The sequence below is a fragment of the Lissotriton helveticus genome, chromosome 4_1 (assembly GCF_964261635.1).
Source record: "Lissotriton helveticus chromosome 4_1, aLisHel1.1, whole genome shotgun sequence".
NCBI classification, from domain to species: domain Eukaryota; kingdom Metazoa; phylum Chordata; class Amphibia; order Caudata; family Salamandridae; genus Lissotriton; species Lissotriton helveticus.
In genome coordinates, this window is record NC_136063.1 from 525326043 (window position 1) to 525348651 (window position 22609).

Here is a 22609-nt window from a genome sequence, read left to right on the forward strand (position 1 = left end):
GTCCTTCGCAAGCCATCGTCCTTCTTCTATGGTATGGCTATGCTGGATTTCTTTTACTTACCGTCCATCAATTCCAGGAATGTGTTGATTGTCATTTCTTTGTTTACCATCATTTCAAGAGAATAGTGTAGTTGTTATGTTATGGGCACTAGAGTGCTACTTCTATTAAACTTTACTCAATGCACCCATGGACCCTCAGAGCCTTCTCGTATCTCCAGCTACAATCCCGTCTGTGGCATACACTCTGCGTCACTTTATTGAGTATCTCTCCTTTTGTTTTCTTCTCCTTTGTCTATTTTATCATCTGGACTTTAAGCATATTCTGAATACTTTCCTTCACCTTCTGTACCATGTTGCTAATTTATTCATAGTGACCTTTCACATGTACCCACTTAAAATAAGCTTGCCAATGTGTCACTAATTGCTTTTTCCTCAGTGTCATTGTGCCCTCAGTGTGTAAGCTTTTAGATAAGAAAATCCCTCGTACTTCTTTCACCTCTTAGATGTGCTTTGCATGTGAAACAACTATTTGATCTGTTGAACTCTGATCTGTATCATTCTATGATTCTAATGCATTATATTATCATATACAGTACGCTGAATGCTGGTACCATCCATGGTGCATACTAACCTACAACAATATGTAGAATGAATCACTGTCAGAGAAATCAATCACACAAACCAACAACAATATAATCACTGCAAGTTCAGATAAGAAAAGAGGCCAGGCGTGTAAGAGAAAAGACTTCCATAGCCTCATTTAGAATCTCTATTCCATAATTTTGTATTTTACTGCCAGCACATTTCTACATAGGTCTTACCAAGGTACCTTCTCCATTAATGCTGTGCTGTAAAGATAAAGTTACTCACCCATTGAACTTTCTCCCAAGACCTTCATTGTGCTTTACACCCGATACTCGCTTACAGATACAGATCCTGGGTGATACTAAAAAGTTTTTCTTTCCTACGATTCCCTACGAAATACCCTACCTTACCATTAAAACACTGAATTTTAAAGCAACATTTCACAAATCAAAAGCAAAATAGGTAGAGCCATTTAAAAATGTGTGGACGTTGTCTGGTGCACACACATTCAAGACAGGATTTAGAGGCCACTTTCTTGTTGAAGGTCACATTCTTGTTCAGACCATGTCAAATTCAAACAAATAACTTATTTCGACATTAAAGTCTGTCAAAGTGCATTAATTCCAAATAAAATAAAAATGAGAACTATTGTCATGGTTTTTCATAAGACTTAATGATGTAACAGGTAACCCATAGATCGTCCGCAGATTTCCTCAATAGTAAAAATTGTTAAAAAACAATTCGATAAACAACTAATAACTTAATAATTAGTCTTGGGTTAAAAGGAAAACGAGCACTATCTGTCTACTTGAGGGTAATTCTTTAAGACTACTAAGATTCAAAGTTCCTCCCCTTCTTACGTTTGGGGTTCTGAATTTATTCCTAGTTGCTTCTACATTAACCCTGGGCAAACTACTATGCTATGCTTGCACAGTTTGCGAAGTTTGCGCTACATTGCACTATGCGAATTGCACGTAGCACAGTGCAAACACACGTAGCCTAGCGCAGCTGTCATTTGTTGCTTGCTCGCGGTCCTCAAAGTCAAGTTGGCGACCGTGAGCGAGGAAAATGACATCCCGGCAATGCTTTATCCTCGTTCGCAATCAGCAACATCAAGTTGCCGATCGCGAGCGTGGAAAATAAACCTTCCGGCGAGATTCTCAACGTAGGGAGGTCAGGTCTCTCATTGCAAGTAATCACGTATGCTCGCGACCGCTCGCGATGAGAAACTACCAGTTCGCAGTGAGAAAGCTGCCACTTGAGTAGAAATCTACTCGTGTGGCAGAAGACGACGCTTGCACTGTGCAAGATGCGGTTTGTACTGATTGCACAGTGCGGACAAGCATCCGGCACTGTGCAATTAGTGCGAACAGCATTTTGCACAGTGCACTACGCAGTTAGTGTATCTACGCGTAGCTCGCATAGTGCGAAGTGCACTTCGCGTAGCTAGGCGTAGTTCTACTATGTGAACTACGCCCAGGGTTATTCTCCACACACCCAATTGTTTTTACCAGTTTTGTGATCACTTGCAGCTGCTCATTGTTCAATAGGAGGCTGTCGGCAGATGGTAATGTCTGTGTCCCCTCCTTATCCCATAGAAGCCTAAGCAATCTTCTACAGTCTTCCAGGAGTGTAGGGCATATCAGAGCATATGAGTTATTGACTCCTGGAATAGACTACATAGTCTGCATATTTTTGACTCTGGTTTAATCGCCTATGGTGGCGACAGGTCTAAGGACGCAAAAGTGCTTATGCGGAGTTGCAGGTATTTTATTATATAATAGGAGGAAAATGTTTTGTTGATGTATTTTTGCTGCTAACGACCAAGTAGGCATGTTCTCTTATAAAAAATTCTCTTTGATCACATTTAAGAGATGTAATTTTTACCTTTCTGTTCAGAGCTGTTTTAAACTGAAGATAAGGTCGTTTTAAGTTCCACATCTCCCTTGAGAGGGGTTGCAACCAACATATTTTACACAGCAAGAAGCTACCCTGACTTAGTCCAGTCCTCGCCCTCGCTGGGAAGCAGCGAGGAAGGACTTAGGAGCATCACGAGGGACGCACCTTGATGTAAGTTTGACTGCCTGCATATCTGATTAAGAGACTGCAAGATTAATCAGAAGAGTGCCTTTTAGGCAACACATCTCTCCGCATGTCAGTCAGCTACATTGACTGCCCGTTGCTAAACGGATAGAATTCAAGGCCTTGACGATAGCTTTCCGGGCCCTGAGAGGTATCTGTTCCAGCTACATAAGGGACGTTTTCGCCCCTATCAACAAAATCGCTCTTTAAGATTGAACTTCCAGAATCTGTTGTGCGTTCCCAAATTCACAAAGTCCCGTATGGGAGGATGAGCGTTTACGGTGGTAACGACCAAATTATGCAATTCCCTTCCAGATAGACTTTGATTAATTCAATCCGAACTGGAGTTCAGGAAAACACTAAAGACATGGCTATTCAGCCAAGGCCAGTCTGCTCACATTCTATCAGCCCTTCTTGACTGCGTTAGCACCGGGACACCTCTGTTTGAGGTAGCTGTCGCGCTTTATAAAATGTATTAATATTATTATTATTATTATTATTATTATTATTATTATTATTATTATTATTATTATTATTATTATTATTATTATTATTACAGGGGTCCCTCTACTCCTTCCCATGAGACATTCCCATACCTCTAATAGGGTGTTCAGAAAATGTTATGGTAGAGTTGGACTAGAGCCAACCTATGTGAGTGGATTTGTCTTTGTCTCTTAGAGACAAGAAAGGAGTTCTTCTCTCACTTTTGCCCTGATGAATGCCATGGACCCTCCTGGCCGTAGTGGCAGAAACATGTTGTCAACAGATTAAAGGCCGAGGACAGCCAATGATGAAGCGTGACACCTGGTGGTGTGTGAGGCCAGTCCATACATTTTTGGGAGATATCCAGCACCCCCTACTCATCTGCATAATGTGCCTCAACTTTTGGTAAGAATCAGACACTGAGTCAGGGTAGCTTCTGATTGTGTGATATATGTTATTATGCAGGCCAACTGTACGAGTAGTTTTCCTGTAATGCAAATTCCATCCTAATTTGAGATGGCGAGGTATTCCCTGACATTTGAAATAAAAACCTGAACACTGTGCTCTGTGCCCTGTTCAAGAAAGCCCCATTTTCGCTGATAGGCCTCTGACCCATATGACAATGTTGGCACTAATTTTGAAGAGACTTTTTTCAGCAGTGCCTCAAAAGAGAACTTGTTTGTGCTATGAAATGTTGCTTACAAAGCACCTTGCAGCAAGGCTAGTTTTGGTTTTAGTGAGTTCAAGCGCAATAAGTGGCCTTCTTTGTGGTCTAACCAGCAGGCCAGGTATTCATATGGGTTCACGATCATCAGGCAATGATTGTCAAGATGACATTTATATGGTAAACAACCGTTACAACGCAACTTTTACAACGGACTACTTTTACAACGCAACTTTTACAACGCAGGATCCATTACAATGAAGTACCATTACAACGCATTTTTTTACATCGCAGATACCTTTACAACGCATGCCATTACAACGTAAGTATTGGTAAGTATATAATTATAGTAAAAATGTTATAGGTTTGGGTTTTTGGGTAAAGGGGTATTTTTAGGGTTCAGGGTTAGGTTAGGGTTATTGGGTAAAGGGGTATTTTTAGGGTTCAGGGCTAGGTTTGGGTTTTTGGGTAAAGGGGTATTTTTAGGGTTCAGGGCTAGGTTTGGGTTTTTGGGTAAAGGGGTATTTTTAGGGTTCAGGGCTAGGTTTGGGTTTTTGGGTAAAGGGGTATTTTTAGGGTTCAGGGCTAGGTTTGGGTTTTTGGGTAAAGGGGTATTTTTAGGGTTCAGGGCTAGGTTTGAGTTTTTGGGTAAAGGGGTATTTTTAGGGTTGAGGGCTAGGTTTGGGTTTTTGGGTAAAAAGGTATTTTTAGGGTTCAGGGCTACGTTTGGGTTTTTGGGTAAAAGGGTATTTTTAGGGATCAGGGCTAGGTTTGGGTTTTTGGGTAAAGGGGTATTTTTAGGGTTCAGGGCTAGGTTTGGGTTTTTGGGTAAAGGGGTATTTTTAGGGTTCAGGGCTAGGTTTGGGTTTTTGGGTAAAAGGGTATTTTTAGGGTTCAGGGCTAGGTTTGGGTATTTGGGTAAAGGGGAATTTTTAGGGTTCAGGGCTAGGTTTTGGTTTTTGGGTAAAGGGGTATTTTAGGGTTCAGGGCTAGGTTTGGGTTTTTGGGTAAAGGAGTATTTTTAGGCTTCAGGGCTAGGTTTGGGTTTTTGGGTAAAGGGGTATTTTTAGGGTTAAGTGATAGGTTTGGGTTTTAAAAAAAAAAATTACAAATAAATTACATTATATTACATTTAATAACTTACATTTTTAAAAATATTATATACTTACCAATACTTACGTTGTAATGGTATGCGTTGTAAAGGTATTTGCGTTGTACAAAAATGCGTTGTAATGGTAGTTCGTTGTAATGGATCCTGCGTTGTAAAAATTGCGTTGTAAAGGTATGCGTGCTAAAAGTATGCGTGGTAATGTCATACATCCCATTTATATTGTTTTTTCTTTCTCCGACCAAAGATAACAATATTGTTTTCTTCATAGTTGATCTTCATCTCATTTGCCAGGCAATGAGTGTCTAAGACATCTAATAGTGTTTAAAGCCCTACCGGCGTTTGGCTGAGCAGGACGACATCATCTGCATACAGGAGGGAAGAGATGTGTTGATGAATAGTCCATGTTACAATGCATGCACTACATTGCGCGTCAATACAACGCGGTTGTTACAACGACTGCGTTGTCACATCCCACACCATTACAACTCAAGTTGTTACAATGATTTGCTGTAGGGGGCGCTGGATGTTGGAACAGTATAATTTACTATTCCAACTCCAGTCTGTGCTACAGTAGGGAAGGTGTTGGATTTTAAATCCAACACCTTCTGCCCCTTAGAGCAAGTCGTTGTAGCAACTTGCGTTGTGGTTTGCGCTGTAACAATGCGGTCATTGTAATGACCACGTTGTAATGGCATGCGATGTAACGCATGCCATGTAAACAATGTTTCCCATGTTGATTAGCCAGTTTAGGAGTGTGACTAATAATTTGATTGAATACAGGAACCAAATCACTCATGTACAGATTAAAAAGGGTTTGTGCTAATATGCACCCCTGTTTAATCCCTTGTTACATGTTGATTTTTACCGAAACCGCTGTGTGTCGTCCTAGTTTTACTCTAGCCCACATTTTGGAATAGAGCAGCTTGATGTCTTCTATTAATGGCTCTGGGATTTTCCAAGCTGTAGGTTTAGACCACAGTAAGTGACTGTTGACTCGGTCAAAAGCTTTACTGTATTAGTCTACTAGCAAGCATCCTTATGGCCACCAGATTATCTGTTGTGTCGGCCTGCGTTCTAAACCCAGTTTGGTTAAGGGAGAGCTAGTTGTTTGACATTTCCCATTCTTGTAAATCCTCAAAAAGTAACGAGGCAAAATATTTCACCCCAATATCCAGTAGTGCAATATTGTCACGTGGCCGATAGGGACATTGTCGACATCACTAAGCTAGCATGAGCCCAGCAGCCATGATACTACATGGCTTTATTTTTGCAAGACTCTGTTTATGCCTTTCACATGAGAACCCTCTGCTTGGTTTGTTCTCTGCTTATTCCTGGAGTTAGTCTGAACACTGTGAGCAAGGTCAATAAACAATGCCCCTTGTTATTCTGTTCTGGTCAGACCCTAGCACCAAGACAAAGCATGCTAACACGGCTGCTGCTGGATACTCGTGCTTTAATATTATGGGGATGCATAATTAGGTAGCACGTACTTGGAGAGGGATCTTTCCAGGGAGAGAGCCATGTGATTCCTCTGATGTAGATATACCATCTAGGCACTAGGGTATGAGGTCTGTTGACAAAGCCCAGAGATAATCCATTATATAATATTACTTCTTCTTACCAATGGAGGGTGGTTGGGCCTTACAGTCCTTTATCCACTGTCTTTATATGATGACATCTCCTTTTAGGATATATGGCCTTGCTGCAATGATAATTAGGTTGATTTAATGCATTTTGCTGCTGGTCGTGGCTCGTATACTAGAGCACAATAGTTAAAATAAACATTTTAAACTATATTCGTGTTTTGGTCAGTTCTTATTGTGGACATGTACGAAACATCTCAGAAATAATTTTTTGAATGAACTGTGAAAGAGCTAGTCAACAACTTCTTGGATGGCCGGAGTCGACTAATTTTCACTTGTGGTGTTTCAAACTCGGGAAAGACTTATACTTTTCAAGGTACACCAGATCACCATGGTATTTTACCACGGTCAATGAAAATGCTGTTCGGTAGTATTCAAAATAAGCACTATTCAAAGATGGACCTAAAACCACATAGATGTAGAGATTTTGAGAGACTCATCAAAAAGCAAGTAAAAAAGGAAATTGCCATTAAAAATCCTGTGCTCCGACTTACCAAAGAGGTTGAGTCTCGGAGAGCTGGCTAGGGGGGACCCTGCTTGGAATCTATGGACAGCATTGAAGGTCATTCAAAAGTGGCAAAACTGATGCTGTCCAATTGAAAAAAGGAGGACTTGTTAATGGACTTCTAGAATTCTTTCGGACCCTGCACTACTCTGACAATCCCCGAGTACACATGACCTCTATCCTGACAGCGGAGTCCGAGCACTATGTCCGACGCCCGGTGGAGCTGCTCTATTCAGCTAATGAGGAGATCGGACTTGTTTCACCCCCTGACCGTCACCTGCCCAGCCAGACCTTGGGCACAGTTTCTCCCCTTCTCCCTGTCTCGCCCACCCTCCCCACATCATATTTCTGCTGTTTTGCTTTTGCCTTGCCTCCTTTCGATCCACCTGTCTGACTGATACCCATTGGAGCTTACTTGAGAGCTATAGGTGAGACTGGCCTTGGCTGAACTTTTATTTACTCAACCCTTCCAGGACTGTGCCTGACCGCAAGAGGACTTCTAGAATTCTTTCGTACCATGGCTCCCCTTGCACTACTTTGACAATCCCTGAGTACACATGCCCTCTATCCCGACAGCGGAGTCCGAGCATTATGCCTGATGCCCGGTGGAGCTGCTCTGTTCAGCTAATGAGGAGATCGGACTTGGTTCATCCCTTGACCGTCACCTGCCCAGCCGGACCTTGGGCACAGTTTCTCCCCTTCTCACTGTCTCGCCCACCCTCCCCCTTATCGTATTTCTGCTGTTCTGCTCTTGCCTTGTCTCCTTTCTATCCACCTGTTTGACTGATACCCGTTGGAGCTTCCTTGAGACCTATAGGGGAGACTGGCCTTGGACTACCTCCCTGGCCTTCACCTACCCATTCGGTCTTTGGGCTGACTTTACCTCGGTCTCTTTTTTCGTCCTCCTCATCGTCCTCTCCCTTCTCACTACCCCTCTCCCCCTTCCCTCTCTACTGGTCTCTCCATATCTCCCGTTAACGTGACTCATATATTTGATGTAACGTATAATTGTTATTATTGTTGTAACTTTGCTGACCTTATGTAAAGCGCTCAAATACCTACCAGTCTAGCCAGCGCTATATAAAACTCTTTAAATAAAAATAAATAAGTAAGAGTGTGAGTGAAAATGTGTGTCTTGTTACCGCAATTCCTGAGAGATCAGGGAGTGTTGTGTTCTGGGGTGTCTAATCATTTGCTTCTTCATGAGTGTGTAGGAGAGTGGGTCAGACACTATAGCTGTTCGGTCTTGGGTTTGAGGGCACTAAGGTGGTGGGAAGGCTTAGCCCCTTGGTCCCATATTCCTGCGCATAGCTCTGTGTATGTGCAGAATCCCTGCATCATGGCACCCAATGTTTGGTCTGGTACTTATTTGTATGTCTCCTGAGTAGAATTGTGCTTGTCCACAATCCCTTTCACCAGTTTCCGGAGATGTCCATGGTGTGAATGCCTAACCTCCTGTATTTGAGATATATAGGTTTTTGCAAGCTTGAATTTTAAAAGGTTCTTTCTATATTGGCCAAATTGTGCGCTACCGTTTCTTTGTTACTTTTAACGCTCTTCTTATGGCGTTCACTATTGCAGCACCTAACCGCTCTGCAGTCACAGCCTACTTGTCACAATATGCAGTCCCTAATGGAGGGGCTTATTTTCTTTTTGTTGTTGAGGCGGATGCAGCATACCACTTTGAGGTTTTCTATTCTTGGGTTACCTTTCTGGCAGTGGATAGAAATTATATTTTGTTTCACGAATATACTGCCTTCGCAGTCCCGCAGGAATATCGTAATTATCGATTACTTGAAGTTCCTTTAACAGGCTGGTAGCATGCCATCTGGTTTAATGGCGCCCACCCTCACCCTGTGTCTGTGGTCCGTTTAGGCCCTTTATCAGTCAATGGGGCCATGTGGCCTGTTTTGGCTGGTTTACACCACAACCAAATTACCAAAATGTTCCTGTCGCAGAGCTACGACAATTTCATACATCATTGATACATATACATAGAGCTGTAATACAGTTTATGTCACATAATATTCAGGTGGCTCCACCTGGAGCTGATGAACACCCACCAGGACATGGTGGTGGTCTTGTTATTAGTCCCATCATGATTAATTCAGTGATGGGTAAACACCCCCAGAATAGGGAAAACAAACAGCGGTATTATTTTCCTATTGTAGAGCTGGCGCCTCCTGAATATGCACAATTATATGTAATGTATCCGTGCAGTGCAAAAAGGTGAGGGGCAATAACACCCTGAACCCTCAAACGGGACCCTTGGCGTGGTCCACTACTAACATGTAACACAGTCCTATGCACACGCTACATTAATCAGCACTTGTGATATGGTTTTATCACTGTATTGTGATTGCATATTAAAAAACACAATAATAACAGTTATAATTCCTTTCAATGATTATTGTCATTAGGTTTTCCTATGTTCTTTATTTTAGAAGGATTGCCCAGCCAACACGTATTTCGTTGTGGGTGAAATCCCAATCAACTTCTTCAGGGCTGTCAAGCAAGTGGACGGAATCTGTAGCGTTCTCCCTGCCGGTTCTACAGCCGCCCCGGCTGTGATTAATATGACTTCTGGTTTTATCTGTTATCAGTAGTCCCCACTAGCCATGAAGAAGTCGATTGGGAAATCACCCATGATGAAACACGTGTTGGATGGGCAATCCTTCTAAAATAAAGAACATAAGAACACCTAAGGACCATAATCATTGAAAGGAATTATAACTGTTATTTTTGTGTTTTTAATATGCAATCACAATACGGTGATAAAACCATATTACAAGTGCTGATGAATGTAGCGTGTGCATTGGACTGTGTTACATTCCCAGAATAGGGATAATTTCCCTTACTGGCTTGCAGAAAAATTTGAGCAACTCGAGGCTGTTTTCCACATACTACGCCTGTGGAGAAACACAGGATCCTTAGAATGAGTTTACCTAAATGGCTTATTCCCAATCTGGCTGGTTGCACCACCTGGAGGAAAGTGTTTGTGGCGGTATATTTGCTGTGTTTTGGCACCCCCTCCATTACTCTCCTTCCGTCCATACTTAAAAAGGTTCAGGATTGAAGATGGGGCAGAGGCTGCCCTGGAGTTGGAGATGAGATTGGTGTGAGTGTTCCCTATTGTTTCCGATATGATCATTGCTAATGTAAAGGGGGAAGCTGTTAGCTTACAGGTGAGTCAACGCCTAGAGGCGGTTGCAAATGCCGATAACAAACGTAAGTTGCCGAAGATTATTGCTAAAGTATATAAATCCTTAGGGTGCAATAATCTGGGAATTAAGCCTTTTACACAGATGCAACAAAAGACCCAAGACGGTGACCCTGTCTTTCCTAAAAAGACATGGAATAGCAATCAGCAGCAGCAACAACAGAAGCAAGGTTCGCGTGCTGATTCACCGACACCTAAATCTTTTGAGCATAGATATGATTTACAGGACCGCTCTAAAATTAAGACACCAGGTTTCAAGTTCCTGATCCGTGCTATCCTCGTTCCTTACAGGACTCATCGGATTCAAAGTTCAGTGGTGGAGAATGCCAGGATCGCAGACAAGGCGAGACCACTCAGCAGCAACTTTATCCACTGCACCAGTTTGACGTTAAAGCTAAACCGGATGGTGAGAACCCTGCTTCTTAATTGGAGATGGGCATTGATGGTCCTCTACAGTACGGCGGAAGTTACCATAGCGCAGGAGGCACTCCCATCCTTGCCTGGAGGCGAGAGCAACTGATACTTTCATTACAATGGAAACAGTGGATATACGAGTTGCACCCCCTGATAGGCTTCATGAGATAGTCCTCCAAATTGAAGGTGATATTAAAAGAACCTTTAAGGTTGGGAGTGGCCGAGACGAGCAGCAAGATGGCCGTATAGTAAGGTGGCTCTGGCGGCAGAGCTCAAAATCCGTTCGATATCTGAGGCCTGGCGCACCATCAACGCCTAAAAAGTAGAAAAAACTAAAAGACTTACCCCCACTCAGCAATGGACGAGGCTTCGGGTGGAAACATCCAGTGGGAAGCGGCGGCTCCAGCGCAGAGACGAGGGGCCTACACTGAGCCTCGAGGACACAGCAGAGATTCGCGACGGCTGCCTCCGGAGGAGCCCTGTGACTGGGGCCCCCCTTCGGCGCTGCCGATCTGAAAGTACACGTTGGGACCAAGCCTTGAGCGAAATTAGAGCGAGTCGAGGTGGCAGAGGAGGGTCAGAAATTTCGAGCTGGGAAGCGGTACGACCCAAACTTGGGTACCCCTGCAGCCAGAGACCTGCCTGAATGTCTGCGGGAGCTGTGACCTCCGCACCTGCACATCAACCGCGGTGAGTCTGGTTGGCCGGCGTGCTCCTGTCCCCCCACCAGCCGCAGTCTGCAGTCAGGTTAACAGCCTGTGGGCGGTGGAAGCGGGCTGTTGCATATGGCAGAGGCTGGGGGACGAGGGCAGGCGTGCTGGGAAGGATCATCGCCGTGGAGGTCGGCCCGCTCCAACATCGTGCTATAAGGACATCGGCGCTGTGAAGATCCCCGAGTGGATGCTCACCAGATGCCCGCAGCACCTTCATTTTGATCCCCTTGTACTCAATACTGGTCTCTGGCGGACACTGCTGGGCTGCAGCATTCCGGGGCCCCCGTGGTGGCAGTCATGGTGCTGTGAGGCTGGCTGAGCCTGTTTAACCCATCCAACAGTGCCAGGAGCAACGGGGTAGAGGACCCCCCTCCAATCTCCAGCAGACAAGGAACAAGCGGTGCATCAAAAAGAGCCTCAGGGGGAGACTTGCTGTTTTCCTGGCACCATCCGGCTCCAGCCAGCCTAGCTCACGAGCTGAGAGGAGCAAACGTTTGTCGATGTCCCCGTAAGAACATTGGCATACCAGTAGTGAAATCTGGACTGAGCCGCTGTAAGCGCATAATAAGTCACAAATCCTACACAAAGAGCTGTTCCCGGTGGGAACCGGGACGGGGGACGGGACAGATCCCCACTGTCCTCTGTTGGAGGCCGGTTCGAGAGGCAGCGGTGCAGTAAGGTAATTGCTAAGATTCAGAGGACAGCCATATTCCAGCGAGTACTGATCGGTCCTGGCCAGATGCCGCGCATGTGCTCCTGTAGCTAATCAGGCCACTCTCATCAAACTACTCCACACGGTGGTTCTACGGCCAGCGGGGTGCCACTACTGCCTCAGAAAACATATTCTATCCGCAGATAAGGCTTGCCTGTGTCACAAGCAGGGGGAATACAGAGCGGTTGTGACAAAGCCAAGAACTGCAGTGGTAAAGCACCGACTATCACAATGGGGAAGGCCGAAAACAAATAACCGAAACTCACCTTTGAGAAACGATCGACTCGCCTTCAAGAACTGCTTTGCTTACAGTAGTATAAAACACACAGAAACCTGGGGGTCTAAAGCAGGAGTCAACCAAGTACTCTAAGCTAATGAGACTGGGAGCCACAAAGGTGTGCAAGGTACACCCATACAGTCTTGTAACAAGTAGGTAACCCAGCGCATCAGACCACTTGCAACCACTTGCAACAGTAGGTGAAACCAAAGGCCCAGAGATGGATTCCCATCAAAGTCTTGTAAGTGATCAAATGTTATCATCTGGTCATCAAGTGGTTGGGCTAGTGTGTCTCTTGATCACTGAGACTGCTTCTAGACCCACCGTGTAGGACTTGGATCAACAATTTTTTTTAATGTTTTTTTTCTTGTACAGTGCTGCTTTCAACTGTATTTCCATGTGTAAATATCTAAAGAAATTGGTGAATTACAATCCATGTACTAACTAATTGAGCCTACTTGTTTCCTTCATATGTAATGTTTTTTGCATGCACAACTTAATTGCCTGTCAATTTGTTACCTATTGGGACATTGTTTTCTATATATACTTCATACCCAGTCCCAGTTTGGTCTATGGGTCCTACTCCTGTTTCTTTTCACCCAAAAGATTGACAAGCATGGCACGCTGGAACATTGAGTCTTGAACTCGGGAGATCGCCAGGAAACATCACGAGGTAGAATACTTCACATGGAAAGAGTCCTTGAAGTGATCCGGGTCTGCAACAAGGATTTGGAGGTGAGGTCAAGATGGAACAACATCTGTGTCACAGGAATTCCGGATTCGACCAACATTCAAAATATGGAACGCTATGTAGAGGACTTGCTCTGAGACCTGTGTGCGGCCGACCTCACTCCGATGTTTTTAGTGGAGCGAGCGCATCGTACCTTGGGCCCCAGACCAGCCCTGGGAGCCACTCCAAGACCAATTATCGCCTGCCTTCTTAACTATAAGGACAGAGACATTGTGCTGAAAGCAGCTAGTGAGAATGGAGATGTTCAATACCAAGGAAACAGGATCGCACTGTAGCCGGACTTCACCCAAGCCGTTTAAATGGCAAGGCGAGAATTCACACCGGCCAAAAAACTGCTGCAACAGACTGGAACAAAATACGCTGTGATGTATCCGGCCAAAATACGTGTCCACACGGGAGGAAAGCCTCTGTTTTTCATGGAGGCTAGCGCTGCCTTAAAGTTTGCAAAGCTGAATGCCAAGAAGCACAGACAGGAGGAGGCAGAGGCCCTACATGATCCCAGCAAGTAGATGAGTGACAATGACTGATGATGTGCAAAAAATTGGGACTATACACATTCCAATACTGGGGAGGTCACTATTGGGTAACTATATACGCCAGAGCCGCCCATATATGCTCTGCCACCCTGTCCAAGAGTGATAGGGCTGTTAGCAGGCTGTTATCAGGCTACCCCACACCCCCCTGAGGGATGATTCCCAGTTGCATGAAGTTCCAAGGGTTCCCTCACCAAGGGAGTTGTTCAATATGGGGTGCACAACCTGATTGTGGGGGTTGGTGTGGGTGGGGAGTGGGGCGGATTTGCAGATTGTTGTTGTTTTGAAGCAAAACACTACAGTAAGAGACTCTTATGTTCCTACCCACAGTCAGCTACGCCCAGCCACAGCACTATACAGACTTACACATACGACACACCTTGGACTTCCAGCGAGGATGGGACCACAGTGGGGGACAGGACCTAACAGAGACATACTTGCTGCAGCAGTGGAGACACCATCATGGACGCCTGTCTAAACTCACTTGCCTCACTTGGAACTTGCTGGGTTTAAACGACCACCAAAAGTCTAGGCTTGTTCAATCACACCTATCCAGACACCAAATAGACATTGGCCTCCTATAGGAGACTCACCTCCTAGAGATCACAGGCACAAGATTGTCTGGTGCCCGCTGGGGCGAAATCTATAGTGCAGGCTACTCTAAATATTCCAGAGGGGTGGCCACTTTCATTCAAAAAGGGGTCCCCTCGCAGACGCACCAATCGATTAAAGATCCAGAAGAGCTCTTTCTTCTTTTGAAAGGTACACTATATAACCGTCCACTGAATATAGCCAACGTCTATGGGCCAAACGGAGATGATTCCACCTTTTGCCAACACCTTTGGCACAAGATTCAGTCATCGGGAGACTCCGTGCTACCTTGGGGTGGGGACTTTAACATCACATTTCCCCTTACCTAGATAGGGAGGGAATGACGCGCGCTCATCATCCACACGTGACAGCTACACTACACTGCATAATACAAGACTACGCATTATCTGACCCCTGTTGAGCACTCCACCCACACATTGAGGGAGGGCACCTGCATTACACATCACTGACAGTCCTGGTCAAGAATGAATTTTTGGCAATTAACCAAAGACTTACAGGTCTGGGTGCAGGACACTAATCACCAGGCGAGGACACTCTTGTATCACACTCCTGTAACTCTAGCGCTCCAGGTCCCGCAACCTTATCGTCAGCCATTCTCATGGCGCCTCCCCTCCAATACCCTACTGGACTTGGTGTTCCGTGAAAGTATTGTTATGTCATGTTATACTTTTATGTATATAGCGCACGGCTACTCTAAAAGAGTGTCCCGGCGCTTTATGTAGGCAGCTCAGCAATTTAAAAAAAACATAACAACAATAAAACAGAGACAGAGGAAAAAGAAAAAAAGGAGCACCCTAGAGGTTGAAAACATGTATTCAATAATATTTTTAACACAATCATGGTTTGGTAAAGACAGAATGCAGTTTATGGGAAAAGTTCAAGGTAGTAATCCGAGAACATTGCATAGCGGGGCAATCCGGCGTTCTCCGAGATCTTAGAAATAGTTTAAGCCGGATCGAAAAGGAACTGCACGACCTAGAATCACAATATTGCGCAACACCAACACCTTGTATTTTAGCCAAAATACGTAGGGTGCTCATGTCGCAACAGGAAGAGGCGGAACGGGAGGTAGATATGGAGAAGGGAATAGACCGAGCAGAACATTGGCACATCTCCTGCGTCGCCCAAGAGGCTCCCTACTTATAACAGAATTATCCAACTCAGAGGGAGAACTGGTCCGCTCCCCACCCGATATCCTTGCAACAATGCGCAGTTTCTAAGCACAATTGTATAAATCTGATATTGGCCCGACGAAAGCCTTATTGACAGAATATTTTGATTCAATAGCACTAGTGTGGTTTGAGAGAACCCACTGCGAGTATATGGAGTTTCCCTTTACAGTAGAAGATATCAAGCAGACCATAGGGGGAATTCCAGCAGATAAAGCCCCAAGCCCTGATGGTCTTACGGCCAAATTCTATAAGGAGTATGTGGAGATTCTTGCTCCTCGCCTCCTAGCGGTGTACCATGAAAATATGGAGGTGGGTTACCTTCCCCCTTCGATGAGGGAAGCCCTTATTATAACAATCTTAAAACCGGACAAGGACCCTACCCACTGTGATTCCTATCGCCCAATCTCATTAATCAATATAGACGTCAAAATAGTTGCAAAACTTTTAGCTACCCGAATGCAACCCTTGCACACCCGAATATATTTTACCAGATCAATCCAGTTTCATACCGGGACGATCTACGTCTCATAGTCTCCGCACTATGTTCGCTTTAATCCTCTATTTGGCACCACACATCCTGGCAATCGCGGCTTTGCTGGATGCCACTAAGGTATTTGATTCCCTGGAGTGGAGCTACCTTTTTCCACTGTTACGCCGCATAGGTCTTAGCCCTATCTTTATCAAACAGATACAATTATTATACCCGATGCCCACAGCACACAAATGGGTGAACGGGCTGGTATCAGACCCTTTTAATATAACCAGGGAGACGTGACAAGGCTGTCCCCTTTCGCCCCTACTTTTTGCCATTGCAACAGAGCCACTGACAGCCCGTATTCGACAACACCATACACACCACAGCATCGGGTTTACATCACGCAGTCTGTCAATTTCCCTAAACGCCAATGACATTATTCTCTATATGAATTTTGGGAGGATTTTCCAACCTCAAGGAAAATCTGGCACCCATGACCCGAGAGCTGATCCGCTATGGGGAACTCTCCGGGGTGCGCATAAACTGGAGCAAGTCTGTTATCTTCCCTTTAACCTCCGGCACTGGCCCCTTTGAGAAGGAATACCCCATCACCTGGGTGGTAGTACCAACGCAGTATCTCGGAATTTGGCTCAGTAATTATTTGAATGAACTCTGGTCCAAAAACTACGGTAAGACAATCGACTGGATCACGGGAAGGATACATCGGTAGAAGATACTACCCCTCTCACTGATAGGTCGCTTTGCACTGACCAAAATGATCATACTGCCCAAACTATTATAACTATTTGTTAACAACCCCATCCCACTAACGACACACTTTTTTAAAACATTACTCTCCCTTATGATTGAATTAGTATGGGCCGGGAAACAACTCAGGATAACATTGGAGATATTTACCCTACCACATTCCCAAGGTGGACTGGCCGCACCAGACTTTGTACTGTATACTTATAGCGCACAGGCACACTTCTTACACTATTGGGTACACCATATACCTTTTCAACCCAATGTAGCAATAGAAATGGATAGAGCAGCACCACTACCACTGGCCACGGCTGTTTTCCAGCCATTCCCGAGACCGCGAGATGAGGTTAACACAGTGGAGGCACAACGCTGGGCTGGGGCAGGTCTGTGTAAAAGAGCAAAGCTTGGCATGTTGTATGCCCCCTCGATGCAGATAGCGAGCCATCCGCAAATATCCCCACTAGGAGACCGTAGGGTGCAAGAGAGAGCAGCACAGCTGAAGGTCTGCAAAGGCAGGGGCCTATTTCCCGATGAACACATTCCTGACAATGGAACAGATGTGCGGATAGACTCCCCCCACAGCGGCAGACATGCTGCTATATTATCAGCTGCGTTCTTCCTGCAGGAATAAGTTTACCACATTCCCACACCCCCGCCGACTATAGCTGCAATAGAAAATGCACTGGCGATGGCCGCAAACTGATCACCCGTATATATACCACAACGCAATGAGAATCCCCACTGATCACCCCTGAGGCCAAAGTAGGGTGGGAAACAGAAAGGTGATAAACATTTCGGACGGCCAATGGAAGTCGATCTGTGGACAGTCACGACTGCTATCCCCTAATTACCGGCTAAGTTTAATTCACTTTAAATATCTACATCACCTGTATCGGACTCCGACGCAGCTACACCGAATGGGCCTGCACTCGAATGATCACTGCTGGCACTGTGGGGACACACAAGCAAACTTCCTGCACGTGGCATGGAATTTGCCAGCCGGTTGCTCATTTTTGGATACGCATTTTGCAATACATTCGGGCCATTACCGGGCATCAGCTGCCCTGCACGGCGCTGGCGGCATTGCTAGGTGACAGCACTAATATTCCCCCCAAGTGCAAGAGGCTAACCACGTTGTTGCTGGTCATGGCCAAACGCCAAGTCACTATTCATTGGAGGACGTCTCAACCGCCAACCACAAGAAATTGAATAGTGTTACCCATTGTAAAGCACAATTGGAAGTGTATTGGGAACAGCTGCCAGCCCGATCCCGCCCCCGGTATTTTTGGGAGCCACTGGTAGATTGGCTCAATACTGTGGATTTGGATGAACTTTAGTATGCACACTGATACCTGAGCCCCTCCATGGCACTAGTGTCCGAAATCCCACTGCAAATTATTACAACATACTCTGAACGCAAACATCGTTTATTGTTTAACATCGTGACAGTGTAATGTGCTGTAATGATTTTGTCTGATATATGCTATATATGACATGGCTGGTTAGAACACTTATTACTTGCTGACAGCATACTGCTTGCTGATTGTCTTGCAGATTGTAATTGTTGTTTTCTTTTCTGTGTTACAAATGCAAATAAAAATAATTTATAAAAAAAAAGAACCATTAAGGGAGTCTTTTGGGACTACCCTACCTCCTCATATGACATTTTGTTGGTAGAGACAGATTGGCCTCCTCCATTTGTTTTGTCTTCTACCAGAGGGGAAGACGTGATACTCCAGAGTTTTTCCCGTTATGTTCCCGAAGAGACTAAACTTGCTTATGCTGCATAATGTATCGCATAATGGGCTTTGGCGTTAGTGCCATCTCTGTATCATTATCAGGTGGGTTGGGATAATGATTCGCCAGTACATGAAATAGCTTTACGGTCTATGCCACATCTGCAGGCTCAATATTTGATCAGGCATGAAGCAAAAGTTGTGTTAGTGATATTTTGACCCAGTTGGAAAATCAGGGTGTCATTAAACCCTGTGTTTCATCCATGAATATTCCTCTTTTTCCGATATCGAAACCAGATGGTTCATATCATATAGTTTTGAATTTAAGACATTCAAATAGTCACTTTTGTACATTTGCAGTACAAAACACACACAGCTCTGCGTTAGTGAATAATATTGTTCGCAAAAAAAAAAAACGACACTTGATATATCCAATGTTTTTTATAGTCACAATTTGGCTCCTGGTAGCCGTGACCTGACCACATTTACTGATGTCGGCAATCAGAAGCATTTTACGGGTCTGCTTCTGGGCTATAAGAACAGTCTCTGAGCTTTTGCAGTGCGTGTTTTGTCTCTATTACATGACATTGACCCTGATGTATTCTCATATGTTGTTGACATGTAATTGACGTATGACAAATTGATCCCACATCTTGTGCGTGTGGATAGCAAAATTCTCTCTTTTGTAGACTTTGGCTACAAATGTAATTTTGCCAAGTCACACATCGCTTGTATGGCGGTACTCTTTTTGGGTTATGAACTCAACAGTGAAGGTAGTGGGTTAGCCCCCCTCTTCCTGGTAAGTGTGCACAATTGTAGCCTCTGTCTACATTGAAAAATTTACAATCATTTCTGGGATTTTTGAATTTCGGGTGGACTTACATTGCCAATGATGCCCAGCATTTCAAACCACGTTATGCGTTGATACAGCCCTCTTTTTTGTCTGCCAGCTGGCTTCCAGAATATACCATGATTCTTCAGTCTTTGGAGTCTGATCTGCTTGAAACCAACCTTTCGCTTACACGTGATCAATCTATGAACTTGGTCATAAGGATTGTGCCAGGTACAGCAGGCTTCACCTATTTGACGTTTAATGATGGGACACAGTACCATTTGCACACAAATAGCATCTGTATACAGCTGCAAGAAATATGGTTTTCATAGTTGAACATATTTTGAGTGCTGTCCAGATGGCAATTCTGAAGGAACGCAGGCTTGGCAAGGAAAACACATTCTTATAGTTTCGCCAGTACCTACTTTAGAAGCAGTGACTCAGGTGAGTGTACCGAATCGTAAAGCCTTGCATCCCTGTCGGATACAATGGGGGAGTTCTTTGACATTGGCTGATGTCACGTTTATTGTTGATCCCTCATTACAGACACAGGAGTTTTTACGATACGAACATGTTCATCCTCCTCCGTTGGCGTTGCTTCCTTTAGGTCGGTACAAATGTGTTATCTATACCAAAGGTTCTGCTCAACCATCCATCGGGTCAAAGCATACTATTCAGCAGCTTGCACTATTGTGGCTGGCCAAATAGTAAATGGAGAATTTAAGTCTTCTATAGTGCATACACAGGCACTTGGAGACTGTACAACTCAATTGGCGGAGCTGCGTGCTTTGATTTTAGCCCTAGAACTCTCGGATCCTGATGTGAACACTCTTGTTATGTGGGATTCATACGACTGTGTGCAGGGTTTCGAAGATAATTTGTTCTTTTGGTCTCAGAATGATTATAGAGACTCTATAGGTAGGGCAATAAAGCAAAAAATGCTTTGGGTCAGAGTGGCAGAACTTAAAGAGCGTTTGCCACTCACACAGGTTATTCATACTCTTGCCCATCAGCGTGTGGGAGCACATGCTGTTGGTAATTCTTTGGCTGATAAAGGCAGCCAAATCTGCAGTAGCCCCATGTTCAGTAGCAGCAGTTACTAGGTCCATGACAAAGATTAATAATGACATTTGTGTGGCGATAGCTGCACTGAAGGGTGGGACAGGCTTCCCACAAGATTTGCCATCTAAGTATTCTTATCATTTTTCACCTAAGCAAGTCCCATTTGCTACGATACCATCTGTTGGGGATTGGCTGATTCCCAATGAGGACCGCAGACTTCCTTTGATCATAGCCGCACAAGAAGGCATGGCTTCTGCACATGCAGGAGTGTCTGCAGCTGTTTCTTTTTTACAGCAAACTCGTAATTATGTACTATCTTGTGACATTTGTCAACAGATTAAACAATCTACGGTTGCACGTCGACCACATACACAGCTATAAATTTCAAATCAACCGTTTGGTTGCATTTATCTTGATCACTGCAGTCCTTTGACTTCCGACACTGCATATAAACATAGATTACTTTGGGTTTGGTCTCAACGCAGTGCTGATGCTCGAAATGTCATTTGAGAATTGGGTGTCTTTGTCAGGAATTTTGCCTGTGGAACCTTCCATTCTGACCTAGGTCCTGTGTTTGCCTCTAAGGCGTACAGTGACACAATGAGGTCTTATGGGGAGATGGTGCAGTTTCGTCTCCATACAGGCCTGAGGGCAAGTCTATAGTGGAGCAAGTAAACTGTGGCTTAAAGCAATCTTTGATAGGTAGAGTCTCCGGTACTGGCAGGGGTTGGCGTACTCATTTGTATTTGTACGTGCAACGTGCATTAATCTCTCAAGAATATCTCTGGGTGGGTGGACCCCATACAAGATGCACTTTTTCACTCCAGTGAAGCAGCGTTGCTGATTCCTGTTACTGGCTGGCTTCCTAAAATTGGTAATCTGCTTCGAGAATAGCTGGAGAACAAGAAAGAATTTGGTTCCTCTTATGAGCACCTGTCCCAGTTCCTGGATTGAAGGGTACCCGTACCTGGGCGCAAGGAAAACAGATTTATTTCAATTGACAATGTCAAGCTACACCATATGGCGGATCCTGAGTATTGTAACTCCCAGTATTCCATGCCAAGCTGTTTCACTGAATCCGATGACTCCAGCTTCTTTGCCTAGTACCCGCGATGTTGAAGGGGAGCTGAAAACTTCAGTTGACTTCTAGCCTGTTGTACCTTCATCTTCCACCACAATGGACGTCGAGTATGATTCTCCTCCAATTGAGGTTCTCATTGACGTTCCTGACAGTACTATTCCTCATCCATTTGATGCTGCACAGCCTCCAATGTTGCACTTGGGTGCGAGCAGTTATTATATGAATTGCACAAGTTTCTGTTACGATTCAACTTCTCCATCTTCATCTGTGTCAACTCCACCGACGTGAGCCAGTCTGTTCATTACCTGGTTCAAAAAGACTTATTTGGTCCCACCCTGGACATACATCTGGATGGTGCCCACACTTATCTTCCTTTTCATGTGGATTGGGTTTGTGACAGTGTTCTTCTTGCTCATCATTGGTCAATATTTGCCAGAACGCTCTGCTGTGAAGTTGGTGGATGGTATTCTGGCGCCCCATACATCGCCATATATCATGAAACGAGATCAAGCTCTTCTGACCATTTGGACTTTTCCAGTTGCTGGTGACATTATTTGGGACAAAGTTGCATTCGATATGCATGGTCCCACGGAGGTATTGAATGATCCATATGTGTTCCGCGTTTCACTAGGAGATGTAATGTCACAGGACATACACTCAGACAACTGGGATGTTCACGCAATTCATTCATTGTTTTCTGATTTAAAATATTATGTATTTGAATTCGGTCAATTATGCTGATATATTCTGTTACCAACATTATGGCAAGCATTTCTTACATAAAACAAACATGTTAAGACCGATTTTTTATTTCACCCAGTGGGAACATTGTCCGACTCCTTTACAGGAGAGTTCTAATAATCTTCGTAATAATTTCACATACTTTTCAGATTTCAATGCGTCCAATTTGAAGTCGTATTTCTATCAGCTAAAAATGCCATCCCAATCTAAATTCATGTTAACTCACAAAAATAGATTTATTCTACTTCCTTTAGGACGGATATAGCCTCACATGGTTATGAACACTGGAAAAGATACCATTGATTTGAAATCCATTTGGGGCACTAAAGATTGGCAGGTCCAAGGTGCTGAAGCTCTGTATCTAAGTATGGGTGAATTTTGCGGATTCGCGGTCCGCAAATTCGTGCGAAATGGCAAAAAAATCCACGAGTTCGCTGATT